General features: G+C 38.4%; 1 protein-coding gene and 1 non-coding gene across 9 annotated transcripts in view; one reads left to right on the forward strand and one right to left on the reverse strand.

Annotated features, from left to right (window-relative positions):
- The window catches only part of CPEB3 (cytoplasmic polyadenylation element binding protein 3), a 189,843-nt gene that overhangs the window by 12,540 nt on the left and 161,840 nt on the right, over positions 1-15,463 (forward strand). The gene's annotated exons all lie outside the window — the stretch shown is intronic.
- On the reverse strand, positions 3,840-3,946 carry LOC132685715 (U6 spliceosomal RNA). The gene has a single exon (XR_009613284.1). It is a non-coding gene; the product is annotated as a U6 spliceosomal RNA (small nuclear RNA).

The following is a 15,463-nucleotide window of genomic DNA, read 5'->3' on the forward strand; positions in this document are numbered from 1 at the left end:
GAATAATAATTGAGGTACATTCTACCTAATAACTGGCCGGTGCCATTCAACAGTGTCAGGGTCATGAAAGATAAAGGCTGAGGAACTATCCCATATTAAAGGAAACTAAGGAGACGTGACAAGTGAAAGCACTGTGTGATCCTGGATTGGATTCTTAGAAGGGACATTAGTGGGGTGATTGGTAAAATAAGGTATGCAAATTATGTAATGAATCAATGTTATATCCTGATTTTGATAATTATACTGTAGCTATTTAAATTGTTAACATTTGGGGAATGTGGTTGAAAAGTATAGGGAAATTATTTTTTATAATATTTTTGCGATTCTGAAATTATCTCAAAATTAAAAGACGAAAAAGACCAAAATAAAATCCTACTTGTAATGGCTTTATATTGCCCTTGCTTACTTACCAGTTTCCCTTACTTACCTAAGCTCTAGAATGCTGGCTGGCTACTGGCTTTCTTCCCTAGTTCCTTGAGTACAATGTGCTGCCTCCTCTTGAGAGCCTAAAGGTAGGAGGAACCTTGGTATTCTTTTTGAATGGAACACACTTCTTTTGAACTCTTTAAGGCTCAGCTTGTTTACTTACACAATATATTTTTTTTTAATTTTGGAGAGGGGCAGAGGGAGAGAGAGAGAGAATCTTATTCAGACTCCACACTTAGCGAGGAGCCCAAGGTGGGGCTTGATGTAGTGCTCAATCCCATAACCCTGGGATCATGACCTGAGCCGAAGTCAAGAGTTGGATGATCAACCGACTAAGCTACCCCTCAGCTTGCTTACTTTAGAAAACATTTTGACCCCCAATCCATGTCCTGACATCATATGGTTTCATAACATCTGGTACTTTTTCATGGCATTTTTATCACAGCTTCTATGAAATTATTTATCATGATATTGACAAAAGCCTACTCACTGGAAATTAATGTTTATAAGAGATGGAGGGATTGTGTCTTCTTGCCTAAAGTTATTTACCTAAAGCCTTACAGTGACTATTTGAGGAATTAATACAAGTTATGAAGTGGAACATTCCCATATCCCCTGTAACAACTTGGATGAAATTGGACACAGGAGACATTTTAGGTTTGAGGAGATGAACATGGGGACCAGAATTGGTGGCAGTGACAGGAAAGGATAGAGGAGTCTTATCACAGAAGGAGCCATATGACTTGATAGAAGGAAGAGTAAAAACTGATGCAAATTTAATCACCAACTGCATAAAGGTACACAGTTGAAATGGCACTTGAGTCACTTTTCCAGCAGTATGTTTTAAAAGTATGTTCCTAAATACTTGAACATGAAGTCTGTTTATTTAAATTTTTTTTTCTATGTTTATTGAGAGAGAGAGAGAGAGAGGGAGGGGCAGAGAGAAGAGGGAGACACAGGCTCTGAAGCAGGCTCTGAGCTGTCAGCACAGTGCCTGAGATGGGGCTCAAGCTCATAGACCCTGAGATCCTGACCTAACCTGAAGTCAGACGCTCAACTGCTCAACTGACTGAGCCACCCAGTTGCCCCAAATTCTGTTTATTTTTAATAAAAATGTTGTGTGCCCATGGTAAAATACTATATTACATAATAAAAGTATTTTAGTGAAAATACTAATTAGCATGCTAATTAGTATATTTGACATACTAAATTTTACTAGAGTATTTTAATTAAAATACTGTATACCCATGTTAAATTAATACTATGCACCACGACAAACATTAAACAGTGAACCGACTACATGAGAATACCTGAATGTCCCTCTGTAGTGGATGTTGTGATGCTACAACCGAGATCGTCTCTTCATAGGGAAGGTGCTTATCACATAGCTGATGGGAATATTGGCTCCTGGTGATGGGAAGCTTTGCTTTGTTTTGTTCTTACTGGGCATTGCTTTAGGATGCAGGGAACTGCCTCACTCTAGGTTATGCTCCTGGGAGCCCACAGCCGGTGATAAGATGCAAAGACTTAGCTTCCTTGCCTCATTTGAGGACAAGTCTGAGGGCTGTCTCAGCTCCAGAGCTCATCACAAGATGGACTGAGTACTCAGTTGTAACCAATTTGGGGGTCAGTGTATCTCTCTGACTCTTCCTGCCTTCCTTATTTCGTTGCACGTATATTTGTCAGTTGTGTCCTATCCTCAATAAATCATTTGCATGCAAAACTTGGTCTCAGAATCTGTCTCCAAGGAACTCAACCATTGACACTGTCTCATCTGGCTACCCCCTAAAGGTTGCCATCATTGGAACCTCTTTACGTATGTGTCTGGATCATTCCCCACCCCTGGTTTCTAAAAAAAGTCTCGAGAAATATAAAGAGTACCCAAAGTATAGGTACAGCTTGATGAATTTTCAAAATTTAGCAATATTTTTATTAGAGAAAGAACAAGGAAATGATTTTGGATAGTGTGAGAACCACTTACATTTACAACTTCCTCGTGATGGGAATTTTGAGAGAGAGGGGTGTGTTGCCAAGGGAAGTTGGAAGTTTCTCAGATTTTTAAAAGAGCAGTTATCTTTTGGTTGACTGCAGTGCACTCTGAAATGAGAGGAACATTCTAAGTCTACTTTATAATACATTTAGGTGAAAAGGGGAAAATAATGAATATGAGGAATCAGAGGAGAAACTGTGAATCATTTTACTAGGAAGAGAGTGGTAAAGATGATCTTCCTGAAAGTCAAATATCTATAAATCAAAAATGTCAAAATATTGCTAAAAATTTGAGTAAGATTTTCCTATGAATCAAACTTAATACTATTTATAGCTCAACCTAAGTTCTTCATACAACTCTTTTGATTTTAAAGTAAAATTTCAAGAATCCATCCATGATTTTGTTCATCAGTGATAAACATAGCTTTCACTGAGGGTGTTAAGTTCACTTTCTATCTTTACCACCACCACCCTCTTTGCTTGCCTGGATGATACAATAGCTGGCCTCCTAATCAACTATTTCTTGGTTTCCACTCTTTTTTTTTTTTTTAACTTCTAAAAAAAATTTTAATTTATTTTTGAGATAGAGACAGACAAAGCATGAACAGGGGAGGGTCAGAGAGAGAGGGAGACAGAATCGGAAGCAGGCTCCAGGCTCTGGGCTGTCAGCACAGAGCCCGACGCAGGGCTCGAACTCACGGACCGTGGGATCATGACCTGAGCCGAAGTCGACGCTTAACCAACTGAGCCACCCAGGTGCCCCTTGGTTTCTACTCTTATCCCAAATGCAATCTGTTCTCTACAGAGAACCACAGTGGTCTTTTTAAAAGCTTAAAGCAGATCATGTTACTGCCTTACTTAAAACTGTCCAGGGATTTCCCATCACACTTAGAAAAAAATCCAAAGTCTTAGCTTAGTCTAAAAGACCCTACATGATCTGGCTCCTGCCTACCTTTCAGATCCCATCTTGTACCACTTTCCTCGTTGTTTACTTGCCCTCTAGCTACAGTAGATAGCTGTTCCTCTAAAACAGGTCAGAAAACTAAGGCAAGGGCCAAATTTTGCCAGAGGCCTATTTTTATACTGCCAGAGGACTAAGCATGATTTTTACATTTCTAAAGGATTGTAAAACAACTGTAACAACTGGAACAAAACCAGTTATATTCAGGAGAACTTCTGTGATTTACAAAGCCTAAAATATTGACCATGTGGCTCTTTTACAGAAAAAGTTTGGCAATCTCTGCTCTAGTCTTATTCCTCCTCCATCAGGATCTGTTCATTAGCTGTTCCCTTTCCATCCTATGCCACCAGTCTTTGCCTGGATGGGTCCTTTTAAATTAAGGAGCAAGTTCAATTCATGGAGACCTTTAATGAGAGAATCAGATTCTCTCAATCACATCACCTTTTTCTTTTTTTTTTTTTTTTTTAATATGGAACGCTTCACGAATTTGTGTGTCATCCTTGCGCAGGGGCTATGCTAATCTTCTCTGTATCGTTCCATTTTTAGTATATGTGCTGGCAAAGCGAGCAGACGTCACCTTTTTTCTTTATAGCACTTACATTTATCTGATACTTTCTTATTTATTTTTATTTTTCCAACAACCATTCCTTCCTTCCCCTATGCAGGAAGATCTTTTCTTGTATACAGCTTTTGAGCCTTCTTGATCTTGTATTTAGATGGAAGAGAGCAATTGTGAATGCTGGGAGCCTACTACATAATAGGTGCTCAATAAATGTGTTGAATGGATGAATTTGCAAATTATTTCTGTAAGTGAAATTTAGGACTTTTTTTTTTCCTTTGTCCTCTCTTTTGTAGGGAGTACCTGCAGTGCAAACAGCAACTAAGAGCCACTTTATTTTATTTATTTTTTATTTTTTTAAATTAATTAATTAATTTTTTTAATGTTTTATTTATTTTTGAGACAGGAAGAGACAGAGCATGAACCGGGGAGGGTCAGAGAGAGGGAGACACAGAATCTGAAACAAGAGCCACTTTAAAATGGAGAGGCAGGGGCACCTGGCTGGCTAAGTGGGAAGAACATGCAACTCTTTGATCTTGGGTCATGAGTTTGAGCCCCACACCCCATGTTGGGTGTAGAGATTACTTAAATAAATAAACTTAATAAAAGGAGAGACAAAACAATGTCTTTCCCTTAAGAGATTAACTCTTTTCCTCCTCTGCTCTCCCTAGGAGAGGCCATTGCTGGAAGGGTGTGGGATGTTTCAAAGGGATGTCCCAAGGACTTCTTATTTAACAAAGAAAAAGGGCGCCTAGGTGTCTCAGTCGGTTAAACATCCAACTCTTGATTTCAGCTTAGGTCATGATCTCATGGTTTGTGGGATTGAACCCCACATTGGGTTTTGTGCTGACAGCACGGAGCCTGCTTGGGATTCTCCCTCTCTCTCTCGGCCCCTCCCCTGCTCTCACTCTTTGGGCCCCTCCCCCACTCTCACTCCTTCTTTAAATAAATAAATAAATAGATAGATAAATAAAGTAGAACTTTTCTTCCTTTCATCTGTTTCTTTTAAGAGAGGAATTTTTCAGAATAACAAGACTAATTGAGGTCTCATTCTCTAAGATACTCTCAGGCTTTTGGGTGAAGATGGGTTTAACATTAAAGGAGATGGTTTAACATTAAGCTGAGCCAGGCCTGGGCTCAAAAGAAAAGCCAAGAATGCTCTAATAGGGCTTGTTCTAGGTGATCATATGGAGGAGAAGGATAACTCCAGGTGCTGGATTCTTCTGGAGTTTCTTTAAGATTGTCTGATCACATGTTTTCAGTTTTGGTTTGGAAAATACACAGTCACTAAAGGAAGAAGCAATGGGAGGCAGAAGCCTGATTGTAAAGAAGAAAAGGTGGGCACTGTAAGTCCTCTGGGTGTGGCAAGAGGTAAGGGATAAGAGTTAAACTTTAGAGCTTGAGTTTTAGAATCAAAATAGACCTGGGCTTATTCACTGACTGGATATGTCACCTTGGGCAAATTATTTAGCATTTCTAAGCCCTGGTTTCTTTATCTGAAAAATGAGTATAATGATAGCTTCTGTCTTTTTAGAGTTATTATGAGGATTAACTGATAAGGCATATAAAATGCTTAGCCAGATGCCTACATAGACTAAGTGATCAGTTAGTATGAACATCATCATCATTGTCATCACCAAATGATGAAGAAATTCTCTCAGTCCACTAATTTTGAAACTAATAAAGAATAAAATCTGTATCCTGTAGCAATTTAAGGATATGTCTCACTGTACTCGGCTTCCATGGTAGAGAACACAGGATATAGAAAGAGGTGGGCTGTGAAATGTCTGGATAACAAGATCAGTGTTGCTACAAGAAGCATGGGCTTAACATAGGTCATTTGACTCTCAATATTAAGTGGAAAGGAGACAAATCTGTACTTGAATGTAGATATTCCAGGTAAACCTGTCTGCCTGTCAGTATTAGCTTTGGATTTCATACATTGACCTTTACTACTTTACAGTTTATTAAAAATGCCCTCATACACACTAATATAATTCTGACTTAGGTAGGGCAGCCATTGTTATTATCCCTATTTAATTCTAGAGGAAACAAAGACTAAGAAATTGAGAACATAGGTTTTAGAATCAGATTGTGCGGTTTGAATCCTGGCTTCTTCATTTCCCAATGGTATAACCTAGGGTAAGTTACTTGGACTTCTCAGAGTCTCAGTATCTTCACCTGTGAAATGGGGATAATGAAGGTACATAATCTCTTAGGGTTGTGTGCAGTTTCTCATCATGTAAACAAAGTACATGGCAAGGCAAATAGATGTGCCTAATATTTGTTTTTGTTATCTCCCAGGGCCAGGCACCTAACAAGTGGTAATTCTGGTATCTAAATTTAGATAATTGGATTTCATATCCAATGTCCTTTCCATACACGACCTCCCATAATATTAATAATGTTGATTCCCTGCCACTGTGATGATGTACAATCCATTAACATTAGGGCAGATGGTCCAATTTGTTTTTTCAGAAGTGATGGGAGATCCATCTATAGTATCCCTCTTGGTACAGTTGGCACACTTATCTGATTCTCAGTTTCCTCAGTGAGAGAACAGTTATGGCCTTAGGACAGAGCTACACCAAAAAGCTCTAGATTTTGGTTCAGCTGTTTGCAGCAAAGCGCTGAAGATACTAGTCTGACCACATGAGAAGTCAGAGAGCCTGTATTAACTGAACCAAAGGGAGACTTGTAGTGTAGTTGAAAAAGCATGCACCTAGTGAGTTGGAAGACTTGAATTCTAATCTTAGATTCACTACTTATTAACTATATCTTGAAACGTCTTTGAGCCTGAGTTTCCACATCTCTATTTTGTATTTTTTCTAGCTTTATTTAGGTACAATGGACATCTACATGTTTAAAGTGGGGATTCCAACAGTTATCCTTGGGGCTGTCACCTGGTCATACAGTCCCTTTATGGAAATTAGGAAAAGGTGCCTCTTCTTCCAAGCAGATGCAGCTTTACATTAAGGTTCATGAGCTGAGTGAGCAGAACATATACTAGATTTCATTCTCCACTAGCCTTCTGGTGCATTGCACAATGAGGGACCTCTGCTGTCTCTCCACTGCACAGGGCCGTTAACATCAAGTGAGATAATAAAGGTGAGGAAGCTTGGTAAAGTGTAATCCCGTCTGTCAATGTAAGGCAAATCCTACTTGGTTTCAAATATTAGGACCCAAGGGTTACCTGGGTAGATATACTGACCATTGCCCTTCCCTTTGTTTCGATGATCCCTCTGATCACTAACTTGTACAGCACCTATAAATTACTGGCTTTTAAAGCAGAGATTATGGCAAAGAAAGGCTTTCTACATCATTTTCAGGCCTAGACCGGTCTTGCTCTTGAGATCCCTGAAGACTAAAATCAGGTTTTTTTGATGATTCATTCTCTTGAAGACATGCTGTTTTTAGAACACCCTAGAGTGGGACTGGGTCTTGCCCATGGGTGGAATTTGGAATCCTTTGGTTAGAGCTTATCTCTGGTTTTCAGGCAAAGGTCATTGTATAAAAGGCTTGTATCAATGGGAGAAAGAAAAGTTGCTGAGCCACAATTTGCCCTCTTTTCACAGCTTTGAAGCCCAAGCTGTGTTCTGGGCTCTGTGGATCAAATAGGACAAGAGGATCTGCTTTTATGAGTCACTAACAAAGAGACAGCTTTAGAGTCAGACAAACCTGAAATTAGGTACTAGATCTGACATTTACTAGTTTTACAACCTTGGGCAGGTAAATCACCTTTCTAAGTTTCCATTTGTCATCTGGAATTAGGGATAGTAACAGTATTTATCTAATGGGTTTTTTACGTGGATTAAATGAACTAATACGTGGAACGCACTTAGCATTTTGTCTAGCACACTATGCGTTCCATAAATGTTAGCTTTTATTACTGAGCTCCCTGCAAAATACCAGACTTTGCCATGCCTTCCACCAAGAAGCCTAGGGTTCAAGTTGGGGATTAATATAATTATACCAGAAGAGATAAATAGAAATACAAAGCAACAAATGTGTGATACGGATAGGAACTGATGTTAGGAACTGGTGTTTGAACGAGGCTGTGAAAAAAGGTGAGATTAAGATAAGTAGAAAGGATGAGGAGGGCATTCCATATGGGATCGGTAACAACAGTAAGCTTCAGGACCCTGAGTAGACCAACTTGCCTGGAGAAGTGGGGATAATGCTATCTGGGAACATAGGTTGGGATTAGAAGAAGAGAATCCTAAATATAGGGTAAGTGTTTGACTCTTGTTCTATAGATAATGATGAGTGACATGACGAACCTTGTGCATGAAAATGTCTAGCAGGTGTTTGGAAAGCTCTTGGGAAAGTGCTCAGAGCCAAAGCTAAAACTTTGGGGATAGAAGTTGAAACTGGAAGCCAGCTCCTTGAGAGGTGCCTGTTGATTACATTTAATGAGGGTGGCTTTTGAACAGCATTTAAAGTGAAATGGTGAACCTGTCAGATTTGAAGACAACTTAAAACATTAATGGGGGTAGGGTTTGCTTCTCTGAAGTCTTCTGAAAGTACATGTGGCCTGTCAGAATAATTTTTTAAAATGGAAATTTGAAATATAAAATATAGTTATTATAGGGAGAGAAAAATGACCTGTATAAAACTTAACCATATTTCCTGAAATATTTTCAGAGGGTTCTTATGACTCAGTAACCATGACAAGAGTAGGAAAATGAATAAGCTCTAGTTGACTAGAGGGAGGGGTGCTGTATCATATCAGTTTATAAAGGGAGATGACATTGTAGTGAGGGGACTCAATTTGCAGTTCAGTAAAATCTAAAAATAGCGTGGGATACTTTTTTTTCCTTTTAATATAGTTGACACACAATGCTACATTAGTTTCAGGTGTACAACATAGTGATTGGACAAGTTTATACATGGTGCTGTACTCACCACAAGTGTAGCCACCATCTGTCACCATACAGGCTACTACAGTACTATTAACCATGTTCTTTATGCTGTGCCTTTTATTCTTTATTCCTGTGACTTTTATTTTATGCCTTTATTCATTCCATAACTGGAAGCTTGTACCTCCTACTCCTCTTCACCCATTTTGTGGGGCACATCTCTTAAGAGTACAAATTTAGTTATTCCATAAGTTCACAAATTTTTTCTTTAAGATTTTATTTTTAAGTAATCTCTACACCCAACACAGGGCTTGAGCTTACAACCCCAAGATCAAGAGTCACATGCTTTACTGACTGAGATAGTCCGGTGCCCCAAGTTCACAAATTTTTGATGCATAAAACTTTTTATATAAAAATACATAGGCCACTGTGCATTATTTAGACCTAAGATGAATACAGATACATAATATATATATGAATATTAAAATTTTTTTAATGTTTATTCATTTTTGAGAGAGTGACAGAGCGCAACTGGGGAAGGGGCAGAGAGGGGGAGACACAGAATCTGAAGCAGGCTCCAGGCTCCAAGCTGTCAGCACAGAGCCCAACGCAGGGTTCGAACCCACGAACCATGAAATCACGATCTGAGCCAAAGTCAGATGCTCAACCAACTGAGCCACCCAGGCACCCCTTTAAATTGAGGTATAACTGACATAGAACATTATATTAGTTTCAGGTGTACAAAATAATCAGTATTTGTACATGTTGCAAAATGATCACGATAATAAGTTAACATCCATTACCACACATCATTATAATTTTTTTTCTTATGATGAAAACTTAAAAAGATTTTTTTAATGTTTATTTATAATTGAGAGAGCATGAGCATGGGAGGGACAGAGAGAAGGGGAGACAGAATATAAAGCAGGCTCCAGGCTCTGAGCTGTCAGCACAGAGCCTGATGTGGGGCTTGAACTCACAAACTGCAAGATCATGACCTGAGCCAAAGTTGGACGCTCAACCGACTGACCCACTCAGGTGCCCCATCTTATGATGAAAACTTTTAAGGTCTACTCTCTTAGCAACTTTCAAATATGCAATGTAGTATTATTAACTATAGTCACCATGTTGTACATTACATCCTTAGGACTCATTTTACAACTGGAAATTTGTACTTTTTTGTCCACCTTCATGAATATTCAGTTTTAAAATAAAATTAATTACAATTGAAGTCTAGAAACGTAGGAAATATAGATGAAGGCTGTTGATGTTTCTTTTTCTTTAATGGAATACATGTGCATACACATTGGCATGACATTTGAAATGGAATCTCCAGCTAATAATCATAGGCTCTAAGTATACAGACTTATATGTAATATTTCCTTATCACATGAAGGTATGATGACGAATGACAAAATACTGAATATACTGGGATGCTGAAAGAGACTTAATTTTATTTGGCATATCAAAAGAATAGAAACTTCCACATTAGGTTATTATCAGAACAGTAACTATATTCTTTGTTATATACACTAATCATGCACTGTTTTCATATTAGAACTTAATTTCTGTAGGAACCATAAACTTCAACCTTTTGAAAATAATTTGTTAATATGTATCAAAAGCCTTAATGTTCTGCCTTTCAAACAAGTAATTTTTTCTTTAGAAATATGGCTTAATGTAACAATTTGAAACATAGTGAAAATTTGTAAGCAAACTAAATGTCCTGTAATAGGAGAAAGAGTAAATTAATTCCACCAAATTTTAGTATGGAGTATCTTCATTAAATGTTATAATGTCATCAAACCTAGTGTTTTTGAAATACTTTTAATGGAAAGAGAATTTCTCTTCACCTAATGTTAAATAAGTGCTTTCAGCCTCTGTAAATTGAGCTAAAAGAACTTTGTTCTTTGATTTGGTCAACAAACTTTTATCTAATAAACTTTTATTTTATCTCTAAGTTTTAGGCCCAGTGCCTGGCTTACAAAGATGAATAGAGTCCTGATCTTGAATCTTTTCTAGGAAGGATAGATGTACAAATAAATAATTATACTAAAGCATGAAGAATATTTTAATAGAGGTATGTTTGTATTATGGAGGGATATAAAGGAGGGAATGGGCAATTCTCACATGGCAAGGGAAAGCCTCAAAGAGGTTTGAACTGGGTTCTTTTGGGTGAGTAAGAGTTGGTTATCAAGAGGTAGAAAGGTATTTCAGGCAGAAGGAATATGTGCAGAGGCATTATGGTAGAAGAGCTTGGTCCGTGCAGGGACCTGTAGTAGTTAGGTATGGCTGGGAAGAAGAGTAGAAGAGTTAAGTTTGTATTTTATCCTCTTGGCAGGGGGAAAGTAAAGAATTTTAGGAAGGGGCATACCATAATAAAATTGTATTTGAGTGATTACTTGGGCTTTAGTGTGGAGGCCACATTTGAAAGGGTACTAGATGAGAGACATTAGGGTAATACTGCCATAGTTCAGATGTAGTGTTAAACTGGCTGTGAATGAAGAGGAGGGGATGTCAGGCAGAAATTTAGGAGGCCTAAGTAATAGGTTTTAGTGACCAATTGGACTTGTCCCTCAGTGAGTGAGAAGAGAAAAGACAAAACCATGTCCAAATTACTACCTTCAGTGACTAGATGGTTGGTGGTCCCATTAAGTAGGAGAAAGATAAGTAAACCAGGAATAGAGGCAAAGGCACGTGTGAGAAGAGGTGCTGCAGGATCCTGAGATAGAGAAGTTGTTAAATAGTTGTTTGGAGCTTAGCAAAAAGATTTCATCTGAAAACCTGGATAGCAGTGAACTCCTGTTTCCCAGTTCATGAATATAACATTGTCCAGGGAGAGTGTAGAATTAGGAGAACCCTGAGGGAAGATCTATCTAGTATCCAAGAGACAGAAGAAACTTAAGAACCGAAGAACCAGGAAAGCAGTGTCTTCAAAGAAAACAGAACAGTCTGGAGTTAGTTTGCTACTGCTGTGTAACAAATTACCTCAAGCTTAATGTCTTTAAAAAAAATTTTTTTTTTTAACGTTTATTTATTTTTGAGACAGAGAGAGACAAAGCATGAATGGGGGAGGGTCAGAGAGAGGGAGACACAGAATCTGAAACAGGCTCCAGGCTCTGAGCTGTCAGCACAGACCCCGATGCGGGGCTCGAACTCACGGACCGCGAGATCATGACCTGAGCCGAAGTCGGCCGCTCAACTGACTGAGTCACCCAGGCGCCCCTCAAGCTTAATTCTTAACACAAGCTTATTTATGACTTACGGTTCTAGGGATCAGAAATCTGATGCAGCATGACTGGGTCCTCTGTTTAGGTTGTCAAATCTGCTTTCAAGCTCATTCTTGTTGGCAGAATTGCAGTTACAGGACTAAGGTTCCTGTTGTCCTTCTGGCCTGGAATCTTGAAAGGCCATCTTAGAATTCGGCTTATAAGTGTTTTATGAAGGATGAATGGCAAATAAAATAAGAATTGAGAAGTGTCAATTGGTCATTGGTAAGTTTAGTAAGATCAGTAGCACGAGCACTTTTTAGCAGGATGGTAGGGGCAGAAGCCACATGCAGTTAAGTTTGGGAATCAACTGGAAATGAAAGCATAGCTGGGATATAGGGGCTTCTTTCAAACACCCTGTCGTGAATGGGATGGAGAATGTTGGGAATAATAAACTAATGAACTAGGTCTCAAGGAAACTAGAAGGAATAAGCTCTAGACTACAGGTGGAGTGATTAATTGTGGACCTGTGGGGGAACTCAGCTTCCTCTGAAATAGAAGGAAAGGAAGTATGGAGGGGACTACAGATAAGTTTGTGAAGGGGGTGGGGGGAGGGTCTTGGTGCTAGGCAGCTGAGAAATTGAGGGCATTACTGTCTAATGGCCTCAGTTTTCTCTTACAAGATCAATAAAAAAAAGCAGGTGAAGTTCTGGAATTGCTACTTTGTAGCTAGGAGGCCTTTCATAAAATTGTTGATGAATGCACGAACCAAAAGCTAATGGAGAGGCAAGAAACATAAAGAACTCCAGGTGCTCTCCAGATTGCCCACCAAACCACATCTGGCTCACCAGGCTCCCTTTTTGCTCCCTTTTCTCTTGTTATGTTCTCAAACTTAGTCTGAGCTAGAATTGCTTAATAGATCCTCACTCAGAGGATGTGGATTTCCTGCTTATAAATTGCCTTGGGCTTTAACAATCTTAAAATCTTTCTAGGTTACCTAGAGGATATCTAATTTACCATAGTTGACCAAAATGACTTTTCCCTCCTTAGATTGCGAGGTATTTGAAGTCAAGGGACTTTGGATTTTTTCATCTTTGCATGTAGCACCCGTAGGGACAGTCCTGGCATGTAGGGAGTCCCCCATTTATTTATCTAGCTCCATGACCTAGACTTAAGGCTCCTTTTTTTATTTGGCCATATTGTGCTATTTTTTTCTCTTTAACTTAGAGAAGATAGTCAATCTTTACAAGTATATATGTAAATTTTAGAAATTTAATGGAAATATAACAAAAATACAGAAAAGTGCTTATATTATAAATGTCCGGTTTGCTGAATTTTCAAAATAAATACACCTGTGTAACAACATCCAGTTCAAGAAAACAGTATATCACCAGCATCTCTGCAGTCCTTTTTATGTCTTCTACCAGTCATTATTTCTCTACAGAGGTAACTACTATGGTGACTTCTAATCCATAAATTAGTTTTTAAAATTCTTTTTATTTATTTATTAAAAAAATTTTTTTAACATTTATTTATTTTTGAGAGAGAGCGCCGGTGCAAGTTGGGAAGGGGCAGAGAGAGACTGAGACTCAGAATCTGAAGCAGGCTCCAGGCTCTGAGGTGTCAGCACAGAGCCTGATGTGATGTTGGGCTGGAACTCATATGAGTCATGAGATCGTGACCTGAACCAAAGTCGGACACTCAACCAACTGAGCCATCCAGGTGCCCCCATAAATTAGGTTTTTTTTAGAACTTTATATAAATCAAATCATATGGTATGTACTTTGCCCTGTTAGGCTTCTTTCACTCAGCATTGTATGCATGCAGTTCATCTGTGTTCTATGGAATTAGAGTCTATTCATTATCTTTGCCTTATGATATTCCATTATATGAATCTATCACAAATTCACTTATCCATTTGATTGTGGATGGATATTTGTGTTGTCTCCAGGTATGGGTTATTTCTGATTGATGCTGCTTTGAACATGTCTTTTGGTGAACATATGTTTGCATTTCTGATGGCTATATATCCAGAGGCAGAATTGCTAGGTTTTAAGGTATGTGAATGTTTGCTTTAGTAGATCCTGCTAAATAGTTTTGCAATGTGGTTGTATAGCTATACTAAATCATACTTCTGCCAGCAGTGTTTGAGTTGCTCCCACATCTGTGCTAAGGTATGGCATTATCTGCCTTTTCCAATTTTAGCATTTCTGGTTTTATTTTGTATTTCTTTGATGATTAGTGAGGTAATCATGTACTTTTTTCATATACTTTCTTTGAACATTTGAATGTCTTTTGTTGAAGTCGCTTGTCTTTTTCTTTGAGATGTTTACTATTAATTTGTAAGGGTCCTTTATATATTCTAAGTCTTTTGTTGAAAAATATACATATTGCATATATTTCTCTCCTTCCAAGAGTTTTCACTCTAATTCTGTCCTTGGTAAACAGATGTTCTTAATTTAATTTGTTTAGTTTATTAAATTTTTCCTTTATGGTTATTGGTTTTGTGACCTGTTAAAATTGTTGCCTACTCCAACCTCATGAAAATATTCTCCTATGTTCTTTTAAAGGCTTTATTGTTTACCTTTTACATTTAGGCCTACAATCCATCTGGAAATGATTTTTGTGTATGGTGTGGCAAGGGTGAAAGTCTTTTTTTTTTTTTCCATATGGATATTCAGTTGACTCCAATATCCTTTATTGAAAAAAAACATCCTTTCAATACTGCAGTGTTACTGTTTTCATAAATCTGGTGACCATACATATGTGGATCTGTTTCTGGACTTTTTATTTTATTCCACGTGTCTTTTGCTTATCCTTGTGCCAATAACTGTAGCCTACTTACTATAGCTTTATAAGTCTTGATATCTAGTAGTGTAAGTCCTCTAGGTATATTATTTTTGCCATCTAGGTTGTTTTGGCATTCTTGGCCCTTTGCACATAAATGTAACTTTAATCCAACAAATATTTTTTAAAAATTTTAATGTTTTTATTTATTTTTGAGAGAGAGAGACCCAGCGTGAGCGGGGGAGGGGCAGACACACACACACACACACACACACACACACACACACACACGCACACACACAGAATCCGAAGCAGGTTCCAGACTTTGAGCTGTCAGCGGGGCTGACAGAGCCTGATGTGGGGCTTGAATTCATGAACTGCAAGATCATGACTTGAGCCAAAGTTGGATGCTTAACGGAATGAACCACCCAGTCATCCCAATCTAACAAATATTTACTGAATATCTATTTACTATGTGCTAGGCACAGTGATAGATGTTGGGAATATAGCTGTCAATAGGATAAGCCTGGTTCTTTTGTTATAGTTGGGAAAGCCACTCACAGAGTGAGATGAAAAAATGGCCTAGAGGGGTGACTGGCTGGCTCAATTGGTTAAGCGTCCTACTTCGGCTCAGGTCATGATCTCGCAGTTCCTGAGTTTGAGCCCCACATCG

Source organism: Panthera onca, chromosome D2, assembly GCF_046562875.1.
Source record: "Panthera onca isolate mPanOnc1 chromosome D2, mPanOnc1 haplotype 2, whole genome shotgun sequence".
NCBI lineage: Eukaryota > Metazoa > Chordata > Mammalia > Carnivora > Felidae > Panthera > Panthera onca.